This window comes from Terrapene carolina, unplaced genomic scaffold, assembly GCF_002925995.2.
Source record: "Terrapene carolina triunguis isolate 2854851 unplaced genomic scaffold, T_m_triunguis-2.0 Scaffold227, whole genome shotgun sequence".
NCBI lineage: Eukaryota > Metazoa > Chordata > Testudines > Emydidae > Terrapene > Terrapene triunguis.
In genome coordinates this window covers 1,251,753-1,265,658 of record NW_020664578.1, presented here as the reverse complement: position 1 = coordinate 1,265,658, position 13,906 = coordinate 1,251,753, and the positions used below count along the sequence as shown (strand labels likewise).

At 50.3% G+C, this 13,906-nt stretch overlaps 1 protein-coding gene across 1 annotated transcript in view; it reads right to left on the bottom strand.

The window, feature by feature from the left end:
* Nucleotides 1-13,362, bottom strand: part of BCAN (brevican) — a 60,157-nt gene extending 46,795 nt beyond the window's left edge. The window contains exons 1-2 of the mRNA XM_026656318.1: nt 13,302-13,362; nt 12,838-12,978 (exon numbers count right to left, since the gene is read on the bottom strand). The gene's annotated coding sequence lies outside the window, so the exon portion shown is untranslated. The remainder of the gene's footprint in view (nt 1-12,837; nt 12,979-13,301) is intronic.
* Nucleotides 13,363-13,906: the final 544 nt, after the last annotated feature.

Below are 13,906 nucleotides of genomic sequence, written 5' to 3'. Positions count from 1 at the left end.
ACACACACACACACACACACACACACACACACACACACACACACACATACAAATGCTTACATATGCATATAAACACACAACCAAGCACATACAAATACATGTATATACCTACAGACATACAGGGGCACACGTAGATAAATATGGACACAGAGATACACACACGTATACAGACATATACGCAGGTGTACACACAGGGTAAGATCCTGCTCTCTTATATCATCTTGCCTAGTGGGTACAGCAGGAGACCTGGGTACGAATCCTGGCTCTGCCACTGGCCTGCTGGATGACCTCGGGCAAGTCACATCATCGCCCTGTGCCTCAGTTTCCCTGTCTGTACAGTGGGGGTAGATACTGACCTCCTTTGTAAAGCGCTTTGAGATCTACACGTGAGAAATGCTCTAGAAGAACTAGGGATGATGATTATTACTGTACACGTTTCCTGCTATGCCAGGCTTCTGCGCCCCCAGCCAGTGCCTTAGACCTCGTTCCAGAAATCTTGGAGCGATTTTTCTTTTCTTTTTCTTTTTGCATTGATCCTTTAGTTCAGGGGTCTCCAACATGCGCGGTTATTTCCTGCGGCCCGCCATAGGCGCCGACTCCACCGGCAACCAAACTCCCCCCCCCCCCATTTTCCCCCACCAGTGCACCACATCCCCGCTCCTCCGCCTACCTCCCGGCGCTTAAGACTTTCCAGGAGGGAGGCGGGAGGAGTGGGTACACGGCGCGCTCAGGGAAGGAGGCGGAGAAGAGGCGGAGCTGGGGCGGGGATTTGGGGAAGGGGTTGGAATAGGGGCAGGGAGGGGGCGGAGTTGGGGCGGGGACTTTGGGGAAGGGGTTGGAATGGGGGCGGGGAAGGGGTGGGAAGAGGCGGGGCCTCATGGAAGGGGTGGAGTGGGGGTGCGGGGGGGGGGGAGGCTTTTGCATCTTTGTATGAAAAGGTGTCAGTGATGCGGCCCTTGGGCCAATGTACTAGTCCTCATGTGGCCCTCGTGGTGATTTGAGGTTGAGATCCCTGCTTTAGTTCAAGAGCGAGGAGCATTTTGAAAAACCCACGAGCCCTGGCTTCCCTTTCTAAGAGCCCCGGAGCGCTACCCACTCACAGCAGAAATGGGTCTTCTTCCTGCCAGGGGGAAATGCCTATTAAAACAAGCTCCCACATCAGTCCATTAATATGCATTTAGCATCTTCCAAGGACTTGCGAGGACATCCCCACAGCACCTGGGGAGTTGAAGGAGTATTAGCTCCATTTTGCAGATGAGGAAACTGGGGCACGGCAAGGGAATGTGACTTACCTGTGGTCACCGAGTGACCAAACCAGGACTAGAACCCAGGAGTCCAGGACCCCTGTGCTAACCTCAGGCAGAGAGCAACAGGAGTTTGTTGTTTTAACTCAATAAGATGAGGGAGCATGTGGTGCAGGGCGTAGCTCGTCTCATACATGTTTTTTAGAAGGGGGCTTGGGGCATGCTGGGATAAAAGCAGGGAATGCATCAGATCAGCAGCAACATACGAAGCTTGAGGTCACAACGGTCATCACTGTTGGGTCTCACAAGCGTCTGGGTGCTGGGCAGAGCAATCTGCAAATCGAGATTGCTGAAATGCAGCCACCTCTGGGATGGGTCACTGTGGCCTCATATAACAGCACCAACTAAACCATTTAAGGTAGGAAGTGAAGAAGGAAACCACATCCCATTAAAGCCCCTGGCGACATTTAAGCAGGCAGGACATAATTTCCCAGCCTGGAACTTGGCCAGATATCCGGGCTCGTGTTTAAAAACATATTAAAGTGCTTCTCCTGCCTGTCTCCTTTGGGAATGAAAAAGTGCAGCTTACCCCCTGCAGTGTGTGGTACTTGGTATCAACCAAGCAGCTCAGGAGAGCCCTCAAACTATACTCCTATCTTCTGGCTTTTACTCATCTCAAAGCATTTTACAAATTCTCATTTGACAGTGCGGGAAACTGAGGCACAAAGAGTGGTGTTGCTGGGGATGTGAGTTGCCCACGCTCACACAGTAGCAGAGATACGATAGAATCCTGACTCCCCGTCTGCTCTAACCACTAGACAACATTCTCCTCCCGCAGCTGGGAAGAGAACCTAGGAGGCCTGTACATTAAATACATCTTTTACTATAGGAATTCCAGCCCCCGTGTCCAGTAGAAAATCTGCAAGCCCATTCCCGACTCGGATGCTTAAACGGGGGCGCCCCCAGCCATCTATTGTTATGGGTTGCTGGAAAATGCATTCCGAGTTGCAGGGAGGGCTGGCCTATGCTACCGAATTAGTAGCAATCGGGTCAATCAATCCAGACGCCAAAACAGGCGCCTCGGCCACCTTCATCACTGCCTTTTATTCCTGCTTTTGAGCCTCCTTGCCAATCAGACGGGCCTGTAGCTGCGCCCGCAGCCTCTCATTCTCTCCGTTGAGATCTAGATTCTCCTGTTTCAGCGTTTCAGGCGACACCCATTCGCTCTCTCTATTTACTCCTCTACCTCTGATCATTCCAGGACCTCTCCAACCACGGCCACGGGGAGAGGATCCAGGACCCTCTGTTTTCCACTGTCCTAACCGTGTTCGCAGCTCACTGACAGGAGTTCCTTCCTGTCGTTTAACTGCAGTCTCCACTTTTTCAATCCGTTCGTTCCAAGGTACGTCTCTGCCTCCATTCTCACACCAAGCATTCATCCGTTCTATCACCTCCAACACAAGTTGCTTCAAATCCTCGAGACCGGTATCCCGTGCCGTTAGCCGAACATACATTTATAGTCTGTCAGCCAGCTTGGCCGGAGCCTCTCCTGGCATTCCTGTAATTCCTTTAAGTGCAGCTCATCCACTGGATAACTTAAAATGCTTTTGAGCCCCACGTTTAACCGTTTGCCTAACATCACCACCAAAACCAAGGGTCTGACAAGTCAGTGGTCCCCACGGGGTTTGTACTAGAACTGGTTCCTGGAACGTGTCAATTCCCACTGCTTTTAACAACTGCGGGTCAAGAGAGGATGATCCAGCTGGGTCATTCCACATGTCCCCAGTGCAGCCTCCAGTCCAGTGGTCCCATGTTCCATCTTTTAATTTAGCCAAGGATGCCCCCATCCTTCAGGTACTGTAAGAGCACTCGAAGCCTGGTACCTTTTCCTTCTGCAGGTTTTCCACAGCGGTCTCCAATTTTTTGTTTTCCTGCTTTACCTGTTTGAGTGTATCATGGGTCTGGACCGCCTGCTGCCCTGTTAGAAGAGCTTGGGTTTTCCAGTGCTCGACTGCCTGGGTTGCTTCCTCCAAGGCTTTAGTTCTCTCTTCTACTTCCCTGGTTTTCTCCATTACTTGCCTGGCCAGGATGGTGGCGTGTTGTTTAAGCCATGACAATCCAGCGGGTCCCTGAGTTATCAAACTCTGGGGATTTGAAGGGAGGGGGATAAGGGGGTTCCCTAGCTCATGGTTTTCTGTCGTCGCGATTCCTCGCTTACTCACCAGATCAGCAGTGAGGGTCAGCAATGTCGTCCGATGTCACCGGTGTGGTGCTCTGCTCAAAGTTGATAACGGTCGGCGGCGTGCGCGTGTTCCCGCTGCGTGTGGCCCCGGCTCTGCCCAGATCGCTGGCACAGCAAACCTGAGAGAACCCCCAATGACCACAGACTCCGATAAGGTATGAAGGCACCCGGCCAGGTTTATTGTCAAACGAAGCACAGTCTCTAGCTTCCCGGATCAGATGTCTACAGTTCTGCTAGTACAGATGTGCTCCCTGACAATGGACACAGCTCAGTCAGTGGCGGGATTTACCACTGCCCCCTAGGCCAGACAAAGACAACCCCTCAGGGGTGCATTCTTATACACAGGTACAAGCAAGTTACACATCACTCCTGACGTATTGAGATACAACCCCTCTTTGTAGTAAGGTGCCACCTCTCACCTTGTATCCCATCCATCATATTACCCTTTTGCTCATGTCTTTAGGATGGGTCAGCCTGTTCCTTGTTATCTGTGTGGAATGTGCACATATCGGAGTTTCCGGTACCATCCTGGCACGTTTATATCTCTAGTGTCCAGTATCTTTTAGCCACGTGTGGTTTTTTGCAACATCAGCCCTGTCCTTGCCAGACTCTGAGCAGGGCCTGCCTTTTGCTCACAGCTTAACTTTGCTTCATGTTAACAAAGTCTTGACCATTACTTTAGTTCAGGCCTTAGGCCTCATACTGGGCCTCTGATACAAGGGTTTATGTTTCAGGGCCTCATCTTACTACACCTCACAGGGCTATTGTGAGGATAAATACACTGCAGATTGTGAGGTGCTCAGAGGGGGATATGATAGAGGTCTATAAAATCATGAGTGATGTGGAGAAAGTGAATAAGGAAAAGTTATTTACTTGTTCCATAATATAAGAACTAGGGGCCACCAAATGAAATTAATGGGCAGCAGGTTTAAAACAAATAAAAGGAAGTTCTTCACACAGCGCACAGTCAACCTGTGGAACTCCTTGCCTGAGGAGGTTGTGAAGGCTAGGACTATAACACGGTTTAAAAGAGAACTAGATAAATTCATGGAAGTTAAGTCCATTAATGGCTATTAGCCAGGATGTGTAAAGCCTCTGTTTGTCAGAGGGTGGAGATGGATGGCAGGAGAGAGATCACTTGATCATTACCTGTTAGGTTCACGCTCTCTGGGGCACCTGGCATTGGCCACTGTCGGTAGACAGGATACTGGGCTAGATGGACCTTTGGTCTGACCCAGTATGGCCGTTCTTATGTTCTTCTTAGACAAATTTCTTAGAGGTGGGGCACATGTGGCAAGGCTAACCTAGGGCCGCCTCTTCCCCTGCAGCTGAACAATGTTCATGGGGGGTTTAAAGCCAGGCTACAGTATCTTAGATCAGTGAAGAGTTCACATGGCTTCATCTTGGGGCTAGGAGTCACCTATTCTGTGGCTGTACAGCGCCTAGCACCGTGACTGGGGCTCCTAGGGGTTACTGCAATACCAATTATTATTAACAACCCTCCCCTCCCCATATCCCTCAACAGAAGAGAGTGGAGGCAGGGAGAATCCCCAGCCAGATGGAAGGTGGGACCTGGCATGACAAAGGCTGAGAACAACTGAACTAAGGTGGAACGTTGGCTTATGAACTCTGAGTTCTGTGTTGCCCAGCAAGAATCTCCCCCATTGCGACCACCTGTGATTACTAATGACCCTGTGGTTGTTTTTCATAAGAGTTAGGGTATTGGCAGCAGAGTCCTGAGTGTTACTGTAAGGTATATTGCTGTACATGCAGCCACTTCTGGAGTGAGTCACTTAGATCACCTCAAATTTCCTCCCCCCCCCCCCCCCCCCCCCCCCCCCCCGCCATTTCAGCAGGGTACAGTATTCTTCATCACTTCCTGCTCCAAATCGTGATGGACCCTGTGTGGTTAAACAGCTGCCTCTTCTCAGCCCAGAGGTGGCTGCATTCATTGCTGCTTACATTATAGTAACACTCACGGTGCTAGGCACTGTTCTTCCCCCTTGTAAGAGACAGTCCCTGCCCCCACAAATTGTACAACCTAAGTGGACAAAGGAAGGATTCCATCGCCCCTACATATGTGGCAGGGGCGGCTCTAGCTTTTTTGCTGCCCCAAGCACGGCAGGCAGGCTGCCTTCAGCAGCTTGCCTGCGGGAGGTCCCCAGTACCGCGGATTCGGTGGCTTGCCTGTGGGAGGTCCGCCGGTCCCGCGGCTTCGGCATACCCACCGCCAAATTGCCGCCGAATCCACGGAACCGGCAGACCTCCCGCAGGCATGCCGCCGAAGGCTGCCTGACTGCCGCCCTCGCAGGGTCCCGCAGGGCGCCCCCTGCGGCTTGCTGCCCCAGGCACGCGCTTGGAGCGCTGGTGCCTGGAGCCACCGCTGATATGTGGGGAGCTGAAGTGCAGAGGGAAGATGTCTCTTACTGTACATCACATAGTAAGACTATAGCACCAGTGAGAATTAAACCCAGATCTCTAGAGCGCTAACTGCCTTAACACACCCAGTCTTCTGCGTAACATCAGCATTGGCTGAAGTCAGTTTTCTAGGTAGATTTCTAGGTACAGAGATGTCTAGGTGTAAGGCCTTGTGACCGCAATGCTATTCTAGAATAGCTCTTCTGGAATAATTTAGCAATTCTGGAATAACTCCTTTGTGTCGATGCTCTATTCTGGCTAATGAGGTAGTATGAATTCAGGACGTGATCCGTGCTATAGGTTATCATAATTTTTCCATAGCTAGCAACATTTGCCCTACAAGTGATGCTGGATTCTGCGTACCTGTTACCAGCCCCATCCAAATAGGAGCCCAGACCTTCTGGCCAACAAGCAAAGGCAGCGCTGTCACTGAAACGATCCTCCCACACGAACACCTACAAGACTTACTGATTGAACCGTTCCCCCCAGTGGAACACTTGCAGTTGGATAGACATGATTAGGTAGTGGGAACCAAGGAATCCCTAATACTAATAACTCAATTGATCCAGCAGCAAATGAATGAAATAGAAAATGTACCAAGAGAGATGGAAACACCCTGGTGGGCAATTCCAGAGAGGATGTGACTTTACATCCAATGGTCTGAACCCTTAGCGTAATCCTACTGGGAATCCAGGCTCTAACCGTTGTTGTTCTCATGGGAATGTGCTGTTACATGGTACGTCGAACCAAGAAAGCGAAGCTACAGCGCCAAGGGAAGAGGGGGATGGAAATGCCAATCAATACTGCTGTGGTAATGAATAATCATTTTAAGGAGTGAGGTGTTAATGCATACGTTTAAGGCCCTTTGTATGTCATGTATAGTAATCAGAACATATTGCCCCTTGTATATGTTCATATATTCCTATTATCACTATCATTTAGATATAGGGTGACCAGACAGCAAATGTGAAAAACTGGGACAGGGGGTCGGGGGTAATAGGAGCCTATATAAGAAAAAGACCCCAAAATCGGGACTGTCCCTATAAAATCGGGACATCTGGTCACCCTATTTAGATATCCGTTTTATCTTAACGAAGCCCATAGTGTAAAATGACAAATGCTGGTGAAGGCCATCTCATGCCATTCTGTAAAGTTAATAATACGCAAGCACAAACCTCACACCTCAGTCAAGGTCCCGGGCCTAACATTCCCAGGCCCAATATAAGGGACTGAAAACAACTGGAAAATAAAATGTGTCTACCAGTCATACGAGGGAATGTGCAGACTAAGTGACAGATGGGGTGTGAGTGTATGGATGGTAAAATAAGGTAACCACATAACAGTGTTTAGCCCATTGGGTTGTCTTCGGTCCATGCATTATGCTTTTCTGGGACAATGGGTAAACATCCTCCCCATAAAAAGACAAAAAGTGGAGGAATGTGGTAGGATGAGGCCCTGAAACATAAACCCTTGAATCAGAGGCCCTGTATGATGCCTAAGGCCTGAACTAAAGTAATGGTTAAGACTTTGCTAACAGAAAGCAAAGTTAAGCTGTGAGTCAGAGGCAGGCCCTGCTCACAGACGCTGGCAAGAAGAAGGCTGACGTTGCAGGTATACACACAGCTAAAAGGTACCAAGCACCAGTAAGATAAACATGTGCCAGGATGATACCAGAACACTCCGATACTAGCACATTCCACACCGATAACAAGGAACATGCTCCCCTACAGGCTGGGGACCGACTGACTAAGCAGCAGTTCTGCAGAAAAGGACCTGGGGATTACAGTGGACGAGAAGCCGGATATGAGTCAGCAGTGGGCCCTTGTTCCCAAGAAGGCCAACGGCATATTGGACTGCATTAGTAGGAGCATTGCCAACAGATCGCGGGAAGTGATTATTCCCCTCTATTCGGCACTGGTGAGGCCGCACCTGGAGTATTATGTCCAGTTTTGGTCTCCCCACTACAGAAGGGATGTGAACAAATTGGAGAGAGTCCAGCGGGGCGCAACGAAAATGATTAGGGGGCTGGGGCATGTGACTTATGAGGAGAGGCGAGGGAACTGGGGTTACTTAATCTGCAGAAGAGAAGAGTGAGGGGGGATTTGATAGCAGCCTTCAACTACCTGAAGGGGGGTTCCAAAGAGGATGGAGCTCGGCTGATCTCAGTGGTGGCAGATGACAGAACAAGGAGTAATGGTCTCAAATTGCAGTGTGGGAGGTCTAGGTTGGATATTAGGAAACACTATTTCACTAGGAGGGTGGTGAAGCACTGGAATGGGTTCCCTAGGGAGGTGGTGGAATCTCCATCCTTAGAGGTTTTTAAGGCCCGGCTTGTCAAAGCCTTGGCTGGGATGATTTCGTTGGTGTTGGTCCTGCTTTGAGAAGGGGGTTGGACTAGATGACCTCCTGAGGTCTCTTGCTCGAAACAACATATACAAGGTGAGAGGCGACACCTTACTACGTAGAGGGGTTGTACCTCAGTACGTGAGGAGTGAGGTGTAACTTGTTTGTACCTGTGTATAAGAATGCACCCCTGAGGGGTTGTCTTTGTCTGGCCTAGGGGGCAGTGGTAAATCCCGCCACTGACTGAGCCGGTCCATTGTCCGGGGGCACATTTTGGTAGTATGTCCTGTAGCCTAGGGTCTGCCGGAAACTATTAATGTGCTTCGTTTGACAATAAACCTGGCCGGGTGCCTTCGTACCTTAACGGAGCCTGTGGTTATTGGGGATTCTCTCAGGTCTGCTGTGTCGGGGTCTGCAGAGCCGGGGCAGCACACATGCAGCCGAGTGTTATCATCATTAAACAGTGCAGGGGACCATACCAGTAACATCTGACGACACAGGCATCCTGCCTCCCAATCCCGGGCGGCAACGTCTAGCCCATGCCACCTGCCTTTACGATTCCGCTAAGAAGCGGACAGCAAGGTGACGTCACTTATAAACCTCCGGAGCGCTTCTGAAGAACGAAACAGCCATAAATAAACGTCCGGTTTGGGCAGCGCGGCGAGCGAGACGAGCGTTTCCCGCCCTGCCTGCTGCTTGGCGTAAAGATTCAGGGAGCCCTCTGGCAGCAATAAGGAAAAGCGACAGGTTTGGATTTTTTGCTTGGGGTTTCTTGGCAGGTTTCAAAGCGCTGGAGAATTGAGATGTCGGAGGAGGAGGAAACTGTGGCCAAAACCAGCCTCCGGGCAGTGAGCTCTCAAGAGCAGCACCAGTGTATTCCGCTCCTATTGCCTAGCTCCGGCCTCCTCCTCCCCCTTGCACATAGTAGGTGCAAGAACCTTCTCCGCTGCATCCTGGTGTGTCTCTGTTTCTCAGCCTTGCCACCTCCGTTCAGAGCTTGGCTAGAAAACGGCCTTTCCCCCTTGTCCTTACGGTGGGAAGTGTTGCGGGGGATCAAAGATCTAGGGTTGTGTTGACTCTGCAAGCTTCTAACCCCCCTAGGCAGGTGGCTGGGAGATGAAACCAACCCCATGGGATCGCTAAAAGAACAGGCGTACTTGTGGCACCTTAGAGAGTAACAAATTTATTTGAGCATAAGCTTTCGTGGGCTACACTTAATGCCATTAATTCTGGAAGGCGCTCAGATATTACCGTGACAGGCGCGGTACAAGAACCCAAAACCCAGATCCCGGGACCACCAACACTGGGGGAAAGTTCTGATCCAAACTGGCTCTCCCTTATGGGCCCCCCTCTGGAGGGCGGAGTTTCCTCCATCTCCTTGCAGCAGGCCAGGCAGTGCTGGTTAGTGGCTAGGTCATCGGGATAGGCGTTGGGACACCTGGGTCCTAGTCTCAACTTCGCAGCTGACCTGGGGCAAGTCATGTCTCTGTGTGCCTCAGTTTCCCCTCACCTATTTAGACTGTCAGCGCTGCAGGACAGGGGCTGTCTCTTACTGTGGGGCTGCTGTGCTTAAAGTGGTCTGAACAAAACGAGGGATTCGATCCTAAACTGGGAGCGGCAGCTTTAGAAAGAGGGCTTAAATTGCACGACCCAACTCAGTGTGTAGATTTTGACCGGGGGAGGTGGGGGGTTGACCCCCTACCTCCACTTTAAATTACTCCCCTCACTTTAAGCACTGTAGCCCAGATCTTCATGTGTTTCGGCCTTTCGCTCCAGTGGGAGTTAGGTGCCTAAATACCCTTGAGGATTTGGGCTGGTGTGTCTACCACACTTGGACGCTGATCTAGGTTGGACCCTCTAGCCCTTACCATAATAACGCTAAATTAATTTCCTCACTAGCCTAGAAACTGAGGCCTGGTCTCCACTGGGAACTTCCAGCGCCATACACCCCTGGTGTAGACAGTGCTAGGTGGACAGAAGAATTCTTCCATCCCCTCTGGCTGTCACCTCTCGAGGAGGTGGATTTCCTACTCTGACAGGAGAACCGCACCCATCGGCAGAGGTAGCGTGAGTGTCTACACTGAAGTGCGGCAGCTGTTTAAGTGGAGACATGCCGTCAGGAACTCTGTCCTAATACTGAGGTGTTGGAGCAGAGAGCCTGATTCTGCCATGCTCCCCGGCAAAGCTGTCATTGATTTCAACGGGCTGAGGGTCCGGCCAGGGTGGATAAAAATCAATGATGTTTTTTAAAAAATCAAAAAAATCGGGTTTTTTTTATTTAAATCGGATTTTTGAGGAAAAACCCTATCTAAAGATAGTTTTAATTGATACATTATAGCTCAAAGATATCTCCTCATGGAATAGGGATTATAAATTCTAATTCTATAGTATGAGACAATATATTCATGTCATGTTTAAGAAAAGTTTTGTAAATGAGTTCCAATAGTTCATGGATTAGGGACCCAATCTTATGGGGTTCCAGGGGCTTCTGTATAGATTATTTAGGTTAATCTTTCTATCTACCCAGTGGGACGCAGTGCTCAGTCTAGAAGATACCATCAGAGATGCTTGGTTTTGCAGTTCTCAAACTGTGGATTTGTGTCTCCAGAGATAACATGCTTGTTAACAGCAATAGTTTTTAAATAAATAATATAGAGAGGTGAGAAATGAGACCTCAACCCTATTGTCCCTCTGCAAATTTTGTGTACACAGAGTCAATCCCTTACCTCTCTCTAAAAGTGCAAAGTTTCAAAAAGTTCAATGACTAGAAGATTGTTGGGGGCGGAATAGAACTGGACAAGGAGAAGAAGTCTGGAGATAAATGTGAGACGGGAGGGCCAGGCAGTAGAAACAAAAGTGAAACTGTTTGAGCAGCATATTCCAGAATGCACTTTTGTGTAGAAATCAACGATTAAATCGAGTCTTCCTGACTAGTGATTTAAATCACGATTTAAATCTAAATCACATCCACTCTGGGCTGGGTCCGTTAGCTCCACACGGGCTGTGCGATGGGGCCCGCAGGGCATAGGGTGTATTTGCGGGCTGGTTCCGGCTCGTTGTATCACAGACAATAAACGTGCCGTTGCCTTGCCTGGGGCAGGTTAGTTGTGAGCTAGCAGGTGGAGTTTCTAGGGGGTCATTGCAACTGACCAGGTACACGGGGTTGGATGCGGTTGGCCTTCCGTGCTTCTCCGTGGAACCCACTAGGGAATCTGCAATGCTGGGTTTTGTTTTGCAAACTCATGAAACTGAGTAAGCACAGCCCCCTCCCCCCCCCCCCCCCCCCCGCATTTCCCTGCAAAACCTTCCTCCAGGAAACATACTTGGCTTCTGCCGCAGAAGGGCTGCAAAGGGTGTCTTGTTGATGTCCAGGCCGCTATGCTCCTTCCAGCTGACCTGCTGCATAACGCAGGGAGAAGAACCTCTGCATCAAACCCAACACCTGAGAGCTGATTCCAAGCAAGCTCCCCAGCCGCTTAGCTGGCCTCTTCACCACAGTAGACAATCACCTCTCCAGCATGGGTGCATTTAGCCTCACCACACCCCTGGGGAAGAGAGCAGCCCCATCCCCCTATTTAGAGGGGGGGAACTGAGGCGCACACACACACACACTCTCTCTCTCGGCGGTCTCAGCAGAAAGCCTACGGAGCGAGTTACATTGAACCTGCTCCATTATAGACAGTCTGGCCGGGGCAGAGCTCAGAGGAGCATTAGCAGAAGTTTAGCACAGGCTTGCCCTGCCAATGCCTACACTGTGCCAGCCCTCTAGGTACGAACAGCAAGTGCCAGCTCCAGGGCTGTTAATGCAGGACGGAACATGGGCCAGTGGTAAATTCTCTCTTACGTGCCACTTAAAAAAAAAAAAAGGGAAATAAAAATAATGAAAACTCCCCCACTCGTTTCCAGGGCTGGAGCTGGGAAGGAGTGAGAGGACGAGGGAGTTTGCACACGTAACACAAAGGAGGAGGCAGTCTATTAAAAGGCTTGCTCGCCCACAAATAAAATTGTTCAGTGCGGAGAGAGAAACCCTGGAACATCGCAGATCCAAGGACAAATCCCCGAAGTAGCCACGTGAGGGGCCGAGGCTGAAGTGACGAGCGTCCCTCCTTGATTCCCTGCCTGCTGCACACAGCTGAATGTTGCAAGTAGCATATTTACAGCATGTCCTCTCATGCATCAATTGCAACACACACGCCCCCCACCCCCCCTTAACAAAAAATTGTTTGCACTGGAAAATGGATCTGCATGTCAAACTCTGCAATAGACTGAGATCTCATTCCCTGTCTGAGCTTTCCTCTGACGTTCTGTCATTCAAAAAAAAAGAGACTGAACAATAAATCTATTCGCACTTGGAAAAACAAACCCAAGGGCCAAATCGTGAGTCCTTTATTATGGGTGAGCCCCGTCGCCCCCTTATATCAAGGGGAACACTCAGGGGAGTCGCTGCCTACTGCTCGGCGATGCTGGGAAAGGATTCACAACCCAGCCCCAAAAGAATCCAGAAGAAACCAAACCTTGATCCAAGTACAGCAATTTTCTGTCTCCCCTGTTCCCAAGGAGGAAGCAGCTAAATCAAAGTCATTCACTCACCTCTCCTGAGAAGGCAGCCGGCTGGCAAGGTGGAAATTCACTCGAGGCGTGCGGGTGCTGAGCTTGTGAAGGGAGACGGAGAGTGAGAACTTTTCCTCCGGAGCTGGGCTGGATCTTGCAGTGGGCCAATGCAGAGGTGAACTGCAGTTATTCCAAAAGAGAGCACAGATCACATATACAGCCAGGAGCTCAGACAGCAGGCGAGGCAGGACCCAGTTTGAAACAAGCTCCCTGATGCACAGACACACACACAGAACCTTCCCCCCTCCTTCTTTTATTCCCCCCCCCCTTTAAAAAAAGAGTGCCAAGAAATTACACAGCTTGACAAACGTATTTCTAATTCAACGCTGTGCTGGCAAAATCCGCCCCCCCCACCCCACCCCTTTGCAACTGGCAAAACCCAGCAGAATATCCCAAGAAGAGAGGGGGAAATTGAAGCAGGGCAGATTTTTAATCCAATGCACCAAAACTTGCTGATGCCCCTGAGTTGCATCTGCTTCTGCTCTGGAGAAATGCAGGTTTTCTTTTTCCCTGTCTAGTCCCCTTATCCTGCTCTTCTCCTCATTGCACACACAGGGGTTTAAATAGACACACGCGTGGCTACCTGCTGTAGCCAGCAGCATGGATGTTAGTCGATACCTTTATGCATCATTTCAGATTGCAAGCAGAAATGCACAAACCCGCCCTGCCCTATCCCTATTTTTCAGGGGGGGCAGTTTGGACCCCGGACTGAGTTATTTTCAGCCTTTGGCGGAAGGCACAAAGGGGCAGGATGGAGGGTTGCTGCTTTGTAATGTAAATTACCCGAGTCTTTGTGAGCGTTGGGGGAGCCCGGATGGATCCGAGTGGCTCGAAAACTCGTCTCTCTCTCTCGCTCTCTCCCCAATAGAAGTTGGTCCAATAAAAGATATGACCTCACCCGCCTCGTCTCTCCAATATCCTGGGACCCACACGGCTCCAGCGACACCGCGTAGCATTTGGCTGAAGTTCGCGCCAGCAAAGTTTGCGACACTCGAGAACCTGGGATGGTTTTTTTCCTGCTTTAATAGCGGGTGTTCAGCTCCGATGG